General features: G+C 32.3%; 1 long non-coding RNA gene across 1 annotated transcript; it reads left to right on the top strand.

Annotated features, from left to right (window-relative positions):
- The first annotated feature begins 7,613 nt into the window (after positions 1-7,613).
- On the top strand, positions 7,614-10,169 carry LOC136222921 (uncharacterized). Its single transcript, XR_010685748.1, has 3 exons — positions 7,614-8,087; positions 8,591-8,662; positions 8,863-10,169. It is a non-coding gene; the product is annotated as an uncharacterized lncRNA (long non-coding RNA).
- The last annotated feature ends 205 nt before the right edge of the window (positions 10,170-10,374 follow it).

The following is a 10,374-nucleotide window of genomic DNA, read 5'->3' as shown; positions in this document are numbered from 1 at the left end:
CTTTTTTCCTATTCAACCCAGAAAGATCATTTAACAATGGCTTCTCATAAAGCCATTCATCAACATCATATTCCTTTTCTCTTCCAAATTCGCCACTTTTAGATTAAAGGACATGCAACTCTAGCTTGGTAGAACAAATATGAAATGTTTTTATCTAAACCTTAAAAGAATGAATATATTAACATTCACCACATACGCACATTGCAACAGGGCTACAAAGGTGCAAAATTGAAAAAACACTCAGAAAGTTCATGAAGGCTCCTCCTTCAGAATAATAAAAACAAAAGCTACAACAATAGAAAAATAACTTAATAGTTCTCATAATGGCTTTGCTAATGTTAGAGACATGAGAATAATCCTCATGTAAATTTTTTTAATGTATGTAATATTTTCTAAACTTTAGAGGAGCAGTATCAGGATGTCAAACAAAGAATGGGATAATGCTTCTCTAGAAGAAGTACAATCAAAATTCCCAAAAAGCATTTAACAGATCTAATATATCTAAACTAAGTTTATGAAATAGCAAATTTTTCCTTTTTAAAATTGCAAGTTATTTGATAAATAAAAAAAAGAAATTTAAGGATATCCTGATAGAAAATAAAACACTATATAGCATTATCAAAATTTATAAAATAACCTTCACAATATATTATTTAATGGTACTGTATGTAATGAAATCTGTTAATGTAAAATTACTATTTCTCAAGATTTAATTTTTGGATATATTTTATTTTACAATAATCTAAGACATTGTTAGCTTTTTTTAATGATAAACAGAGAACATAATTTAGATCAAATTGGAGAATTTTTCAATGACTAAAACTTGGAATATAGAGTTTATGGAAGCTAAGTTAGAAAAGATATATAATAACCTGTATTGTTTGTCGTTAATGCAGTAAAAATCCAATTTGAATCAATTCAATTTGTCTAACCTTGTAATAGATAAGCTATAGTTTATTAGATATTAGTAGTTTCATTAATTATTTTAGATCCAATAACAGTTTAAAGGCATTCAAATTAAAAGAATGTCAAACCAACATACCAAAACCATATTTAACTCTTAGTAGCCAATCCTCAGATCATGTCATTTTAATTCAAATGAATAAAAAAATATAGCAAAATTCATCAAAATCCAGCAAAAGGGAACATTCCAGACATATGAAAATATATTAGAACTCTTTCCTAATATGACACTGAGAAGGAGAAAAATAAGAGTTGGACCTCCACAGAAAAAGAAGAAATTTACCAAACCCAACAGCAAAATACTCCACAGAAATAGATCCAGCGTGCACAATTTGGGATAATAGGGTCGTTCATCTTAATCGGACTTAAACTGAAAAGGAAAAAAGCAATAAGAAAATACTAACAGTGAACAAATCACTAAAACTCAATTCATCAATAAACTAAAAAAACCATGCAATCAACATGTAACCATGCAATCAACAACATAAAATCTCACTCTCAAACTTCTTTGTATTTTTCCCAACCATAAAATCGTTTACTTTTTCTTTTTTCTGTTAAATTTCCATTCGATTTCAAGCCATAACAAAACTGACAAAATAGAAACAAAAATGTTGTTTAAAAAAAAGGAAAAATCTAAATGCAAATGAGAATCATTTTTCTTACCAGAAGAAGAGAGACGGAGGGCATTCATCTTTAAATAAAAGAAAAACATTTGCCAGAGGCACCAGAGGCTAAACCCATACCATCAGCACCAGAGGCAAGTTGCTCTCCTGCATAACACAAAAATGATATTGTAAATTAGCAAATAGGAAAAAACTAAAAATGATAACAGAAAATTATCCACTGAGAAAGCATTAAGGGGGCGTTTGGTTTGGGGGTTTTAGGAAAGGGTAAGGAAAAGGGGGGGCTTCATACCCTTTGTTGGTGTTTGTTTTGCTAATTAAATGATTCCCCTTTGACTTTTTTTAGTTTTAGGTTTACCCCTAACTCCTCTAACCCATTCCCCACTTCCCCCTAAGGTTTTCTATTCCCTTTCCCATCTCTTTCTAACCTACACTCCTTATAAAATTCTACTTTACTCCCTATTTTATTTTTTATTTTTATTTTGGTCTCTATATTTTTTTATTTTTACATTTCTTTATCTTTGGATTAATTTCATTTTTGTTATATATTTTTAATTTTTTTACTCAAAAAATATTTTTTGACTAAATTTTACTTTTTTTATTTTTGTTTAATCTTTATATTTTTTATCACTAGATTAATTTCACTTTTGATCCTTATAATTATTTATTTTTACCTTTTTACCCCGAAAAATAATTTTGACCAAATGTTTTTCTTTTATCATATTATTCAATTTTAATATTTATTTTTAATTATTTTAAAATAATTATTTTTTTTAAATATAATATTTATGCATTTTCTTTGATTAATTTTAACTTTTATAAACTTTATATTATTATCAATAAGGGTAGCAAGTGAATGACGTTTTGGATTGTTTGGGATTATATATGAAGTTATTTCACGTTTTATAGAAACTATAGTAAAAGAGTTGAATTTTTTTTTTATTATATATGAAATTAAAAAAAAATAGTTTTGATTCCATATTTGAACCAAACATCAACAAATGGAATAGGGTGGAATTGCATTCCCTTTCCTAAACATATTCAAACACATAGGGGTATGAATGCTCATTCCTTTCCTTTCCTTTAGTTTCCCTTTCTTGATTCCTTTTCCCTTACCTATTGTGAACCAAACGCCCCCTAAGAACAGCCACACTCATGAAGGATATATAATAATGGGTAGGAAATCAAAATTAAGCTTAGCAGTAGGTAAAGTACAAGACTAAAATATACAGCAAATTGGCGAATTATTTTTAATTTACAGAAATCTCTACTTCCTACAGTATATCGTTTACTTTTTATTTTTTCTGTTAAATGTCCATTCGATTTCAAGTCATAACAAAATTGACAAAACAGAAACAAAAATCTTGTTTAAAAAAAGGGAAAATCTAAATGCAAATGAGAATCATTTTTCTTACCAGAAGAAGAGAAACGGAGGGCATTCATCTTTAAATAAAAGAAAAACATTTGCCAGAGGCACCAGAGGCTAAACCCATACCATCAGCACCAGAGGCAAGTTGCTCTCCTGCATAACACAAAAATGATATTGTAAATGAGCAAACAGGAAAGAACTAAAAATGATAACAGAAAATTATCCACTCCGAAAGCAATAAGAGCAGCCACACTCATGAAGGATATATAATAATGGGTAGGAAATCAAAATTAAGCTTAACAGTAGGTAAAATACAGGACTAAAATATACAGCAAATTGGCGAATTATTTTTAATTTACAGAAATCTCTACTTCCTATAGTATATCGTTTACTTTTTCTTTTTTCTGTTAAATGTCCATTTGATTTCAAGTCATAACAAAATTGACAAAATAGAAACAAAAATCTTGTTTAAAAAAAGGGAAAATCTAAATGCAAATGAGAATCATTTTTCTTACCAGAAGAAGAGAAACGGAGGGCATTCATCTTTAAATAAAAGAAAAACATTTGCCAGAGGCACCAGAGGCTAAACCCATACCATCAGCACCAGAGGCAAGTTGCTCTCCTGCATAACACAAAAATGATATTGTAAATGAGCAAATAGGAAAAAACTAAAAATGATAACAGAAAATTATCCAATGAGAAAGCAATAAGAGCAGCCATACTCATGAAGGATATATAATAATGGGTAGGAAATCAAAATTAAGCTTAACAGTAGGTAAAATACAGGACTAAAATACACAGCAAATTGGCGAATTCTTTTTAATTTACAGAAATCTCTACTTCCTATAGTATATCGTTTACTTTTTCTTTTTTCTGTTAAATGTCCATTCGATTTCAAGTCATAACAAAATTGACGAAATAGAAACAAAAATCTTGTTTAAAAAAAAGGAAAATCTAAATGCAAATGAGAATCATTTTTCTTATCAGAAGAAGAGAAACGGAGGGCCTTTTACTTTAAATAAAAGAAAAACATTTGCCAGAGGCACCGGAGGCTAAACCCATACCATCAGCACCAGAGGCAAGTTGCTCTCCTGCATAACACAAAAATGATATTGTAAATGAACAAATAGGAAAAAACTAAAAATGATAACATAAAATTATCCACTGAGAAAGCAATAAGAGCAGCCACACTCATGAAGGATATATAATAATGGGAAGGAAATCAAAATTAAGCTTAACAGTAGGTAAAATACAGGACTAAAATATATGTGAATATAAATATACTTGCAGCTGGAAGCTCATTACAGTTCCACACATGGTTAAAATTCCATTTTCAATGTTAGAGGATGTCTTGTCAAATTTAAATTATCTTTCATATAGTGGGTATAGTAAAAGGGGTAAGATAAGGATAAAAAACACTATAACCTAACCACAATATAAAATGCATATTGCCTTTGACCAACAGGAGAATGGACCTGCTATTTCACTATTAGATAGTGATGGCTAAAAAAGTTTAAATGATAATAAAAAAATCCATAAATCAACTCTCTAAAGTGACATTTGTCTCTAGATCTTCCTCCAAATTCTTGACTCAACGAACATGGAAGACAAAAGAAACAGGTTCTAGCAAGAATCACCACACCACAAGTTAATATTCTATCAAACAAAGGACAATCCATCTGTACAAAAGTTACATACAGCAAAAATATCGAAACCCAATCATACATCAATACATGATAACTAAATGAACAACTTGAAATCGAATGGACATTTAACAGAAAAGAGAAAAAGTAAATGATATACTGTAGGAAGTTATTATCCATATTTAATTTCTAGTCATAACAAAATTGACAAAATACAAACAAAAATGTTGTTTAAAAAAAGGGAAAATCTAAATGCAAATGAGAATCATTTTTCTTACCAGAAGGAGAGAAACGGAGGGCATTCACCGCAGAACTATGGTAGGATAGGCTACTTTGATAAGTCGCAGTAGGTATTTTCGTTTCGTCTTCACCTGAACCTATTAACCAAAGGTGGAATTAATGAAAGATTGTCTTCAATCCATCCAGCAAATTGATTATTTTTAATTTACAGAAATCTCTACTAACAAAAAACAGTAATGGATACCTGTAAGGCGATGTATTTTTTTTTTAAATCCAAATCGCCCTGGGAGAGCTCCCTCCGTCGTTGCATGTACGGTAAATAAAGTAAGAATACAAAATTGCCAAAAAGAAGAAGAAAGAGCCGCAGATCGCTGGAGAAGAGGAGGAAGAAAGATAGGGAATGAAAGAGCAGATGAAGAGTTGGAGTAACCCTAGGTAAACAATAGAAAAAAAAGAAGCTGCGTGCTAGAGCTGTTCCCGCTGCCCATTGCATAGGGTTGGAGGTAGCGAAAGTGGGGAAAAGAGTCGAATTATTTGCTTCTACTTCAGCTTCAGCGTCTAAAGAAAACAAAAATCCCAAGAAGAAAGAGCCGCAAATCCGCTGGAGAAGAGGAGGAAGAAAGATAGGGAATGAAAGAGTAGAGGGAGAGCTGGAGTAACCCTGAGGACTGGGTTGGGAAAATTCGAAAATACCCATTGTCTAGACGACGTCGTTTTTCACTCAGTATGATAAAGTCTGAAGTGCCCATAATATGTGTTCCTTATAGATGCAATTGGAGGATAAAATTGGAAAATGCATCAATTTGTTACTGTATTGAATCAATTGGAATTCTACTGTTCCTCAATTGATTCATCTTTATATAATAGTATTGATAAGTTATTTATATATATATATATATAAATTATATTATATTTTTTATATTTATATAACAAGTTCGGTTCGGTTATATCAATATATTTTTTCAATAGTCGAATCGATAACCGATTACCAAACTAAGCCAAAATTAAAACCGAACTGAACCAGAATATTAAAATAACCAAACCAAATTAAAACTTCGATTCGGTTATCGGTTTGGTAATCGGTTACCGGTTATTTTACTCACTCCTATCCAATCTAATAGTAGTGTTGCTGGATTTTTGGGGAAATGAGCATTTCAGTGTTTAACCAGCTGATATAGTATTGAGTTTGACAATATTCAAAAGGTGTCTACTATTGAAGTGATGGTGAGTATCAAAGAAGGTTACCAATTTTTGACAACTTGTTTCAAGATTGCCAAATTTTTTTAATATAAAAAAGTGATTTAGTTAATTACCATTGATACACTTTTTTTTATGAGTCTTTCTCCTTTCATTATTGATTGACAATTTTTATAATTAAAATAAATTATATATAAAGTAATGATTGTGGCTATTGGGACAGCTTTTAAAGTTACGTACTATATTTAAGTATCTTTTAACAAATGTTGTAAAGAGTGACGTGATTAAATTAATAAAATATTATATTTTAGTTCGATATGTTAAGTTGGGCGCTCTTTAAAGCAAATATTTTCGAGTTTTAGGGCCCGTTTGGTTGCTACTTTTCATGCTTCTGTTTGCCTTTTCATTTCAAAAGGAAGAGTTTTAGGTGTTTGGTTAGTGATCTCCTATTTGCCTTTTAAATCTGAAAAGCAGCATTAGGTGTTTGGTTAGTGACCTCCTGTTTGCCTTTCACACCTGAAAAGCAGCCTTTTATAAAAGCAGGGGATCTCTGCTTTTTGGAAAAGCGGCTTTTTCAAAAAGCAAACAACAAACCGTAAAAGCAAACAGCAAACCGTAACAGCAAATGACAACAGCAAACAGTAGGTAAAACAAACGGACCCTGTGGGTTCAGCTGATAACTTCACTTGTTCCAACCACCGAGACATCCTTATTTACCTTCCACCAGAGAGCCATCCAACGAATTAAAAAAATACGGGAGCGCGCCTGAGTGGAGGTTCAATGCACAGGTTTTCTAATAAGATTCCGATTTCAACACGCGAATTCCATTTTTTTCAGGAAGGAGATGGGGTGATTCAGGATACTGCAAGTGAAGCTATTCTAGTTGCACTACTAGCTGCTCGTCACAAGTTCGTCGGATATGCTTAAGATTTTAATTTTTTTGGCCTAATACATGACGAGTTCACTGAACTTGTCCAAAATAGTAGATTGGTTCACCAGCTCTCTAAACTTGCTTATTTCGTATCACTAGTTCCCTAAATTTGTTCATAAAAGTAGATTAATTTCTTGGATTTTGCAAATGTCTCACCAACTCCTCAAACTTGCGTATTCTATAACAACTAAATACAAAAACCATAATATTAATTTTCGATCCTCATCTATTTAATCTCTCAAACCTGCAACACTAACTTTTATAATAGATCAAAAGGTATGAGAAGTGAAAAAATTACCTCTCGAATAGACGAAGAAGTATTTTTAGAATTTAGGTTTAATAAGTTTTTGTATTTAGTTGTTACTAAATAAGCAAGTTTAGGGAGTTGGTGAAACACTTGCAAAGTTTAAGGAGCTAATATACTTTTATGGATAAGTTTAGAGAGCTAGTAGTACGAAATAAGCAAGTTTAGGGAGCTGCTGAGATACTTGCAAAATTCAAGGAGCCAATCTACTATTTTGTATAAGTTCAGGAGCATGTTTTTTTTATACAAAAGTACCCTCAAAATATAAATCGGGCATCCATAGAGCACCTTAGGGTGGAGGAAACATATTAAACCAGTGAATGATGGCGGAATGGTGGGGAATTAAAAGATGTTTTTTTTTAGGGTTAGAGCTTTTAGTTTCTGTGTTTCAGTTCCAGAAATCGCATGTATAGCTGGGGAAGAAGAAAGCGCTTTACTTATTTTTTTCCAAAATCCCCTTACGGAAACGACGTCGTTTTAATAAGAGATTTTAAAAAATAAATAATAAAACCTGCTCAGCTTTTTTTAGTAAGAAGGGAAGAAAAAAACAAACAAAGGAGGAGGAACGAAAACGGTAGAAACAGCTAACATCCATGCCCCAGCACCTGCTCAGCCTTTTAATTGTCTACTGTCTATATCCCCTTACGATAAATAATTGAAATCCCTATAATTCCCCAAAAGCAGAGTTTGTTCACCGCGAGTCTGCTCTCTCTCTCTCTCTCCCCTTCGTCGCTCGCTCTTCCTTACTTGCAGTCCGCTCCGCCTCCGGCCAGTCCGATCCGCCTCTTCTCTGTTCGAATTGAATGTCTGTTAACTGGTAATATTCTTTCTTATCTTCTTGCTTGGCCTTTGCTTGTGTTGTGTTATCTTTTTGCAAACTCAATCCCCCAGCTCCCTACAATTTTATATACCAACCGCAAAAGGGCAAGAGAAAAGAGCTATGTTATGTTGATTCTGAATTCATGGAGCAGGAAAAATGTATATCATTAGAGTCTATCATTTGTATCATGGGGTTATCAATAATTAACTCAAAAATATCTAATTAATTATACATATTAATTTGTTATTGGTTAATTTGTCACATTATGTGATGTGCTTATATATATACACTCTTCAAATATATGTGTATTATCATTCCTCTAAAATTTTCATAAAAAATGATTTTAACGAAAATTATATATATATATATATATATATATATATATATATATATATATATATATATATATATATTATATGTTTGTTAAATAAAACATAGGAAATTAAGTATTCTCGATAATCAGATACCCTCTTTCTTTCCCTTTCTCCTTTGATTTCTAGGTTGTTAGTTCGAGGATGGAAAACAAAGTAGAGTGCCACCAGAGAATTGGGGATCTTGAATTCGTTCAACAGGTCAGTTTTTATTTTATCTCTCAAATTCGATGTATATATATATAATTCATTGATTCTTCTTAACATTGTAACTCAACTCAACACATATGTGTATATATACACAATACGTTTGCCAATTTTGATTCTGATATTATTATTTTTTTTATGTTTCCCAACATGGATTATCATAAGTGTCTTTTTTGTATATTAATATATGTCAGGAAGCAGTAAAATTGGCACAAATTCCTCAAGAAGTGATCACTGAAATTCTAGTTTGGTTGCCAGTGAAGTCTCTTTTGCGTTTCAGATGTGTTTCTAAGTCTTTCTACTCTTTGATTGATAGCCACTATTTCATAAATTTGCATCTCAATACATCGGCTAGAAACAGGAATAAGATCAAGCTGATCTTCCTAGGAAGAGAGCAAATCTCAACGGATTATAAATTGGCCAATTTACATGTTTCTGATTTTGATAATGGCCTTGAACGCAATAATTTTTTCTTACGATCCGATATAAGCCTTGACATAGGATAGGAGGTTACTGCAATGGTGTTTTTCTCTTACTTGTTAACTCACTTGTACTTTCTCTATGGAATCCATCCATCCACCCACCGACACAGGAATCTTCCGTGCTGTCCTCTTGAAAGAGGGAGTGATGCCTTCCCATATGGGATGGGTTTGGGTTATGATTCTACTACTGATGACTACAAGGTTGTGTTAATTCTAATGGTCCCTCTGGCAGAGTTCGAAGTTTGGGTATTTGGATTGAAGTCAAATTCATGGAGAAGGGTTTGGACTGATTTCCTTCCCCGACGTACTATGCTTCTATCAACTGGTTACTTTGCACATGGTGATCTGCATTGGGCATGTAAACTAGATGCCGATGACAAAGATGTCTTGTCATGGGACCTTGTTGCATTTGATGTAGCGAAGGAGATGTTTTCTCTACTGACCCAGCCCCGTTACCCACATGAAGGGATACGTGCGTTGTATATTTTAGATGGGTGTCTATGTATCCATTCTCTCTCCAATGGGGAAGTTGTTTTATATGTTAGGAAGAAAGATGGAGCTGACTTTACATGGAGCATAGTCTACTCTGTTACAATAGCTCAACTGTCACCATTCTTGGAATTCGAACATTTCAGGAGTGTGACAGTTTTTGGATACTCAAATGAAGGAGCTAAGATCATGTTGGATTTAGGTTCCCAATGCATGATCACATATGATCTTAAAGAGAAAAGTTTTCAAACAACTACCATTACGAGTCGAACTAATGAGATACGATTTGCAAGACCTTGTTTTGAAAGTCTTGTGTCTGTACGTAGGTGATGGAGACTTGCAAGAGACAATTGCTAATTTATCCATATCTAATGTCTATTTCCCTTTCTCTTAGAAGTATGAACCATCTATTTGATTATATTTTGGGCAACTTATTAGTGGTTATTATGTTTGTATGAAGCATGTATTTGATTATAGTTTGTAAAGAAATGTATTAGATGATAATGGCATGTTTGATGTTTGCACTATCTTTTAAGATGAGAAGTAGATTGACTTAGGCTTATAGAAAACTGAAGTTTCTTTTCATTTGTCTGTATTTATATCTGTCAAAGTATGGTTTGGCACTTCTGTCAAAATGTGGAGTTCTTATATTAGACACCCGGTCTTCCCTATCACTTGGAGGACCTTCAATTCACATTTGGACACGTGTATTGTGACCCCATTGAATAAATAAAA

This window comes from Euphorbia lathyris, chromosome 3, assembly GCF_963576675.1.
Source record: "Euphorbia lathyris chromosome 3, ddEupLath1.1, whole genome shotgun sequence".
NCBI lineage: Eukaryota > Viridiplantae > Streptophyta > Magnoliopsida > Malpighiales > Euphorbiaceae > Euphorbia > Euphorbia lathyris.
This window is presented reverse-complemented; position numbering and strand designations above follow the sequence as displayed.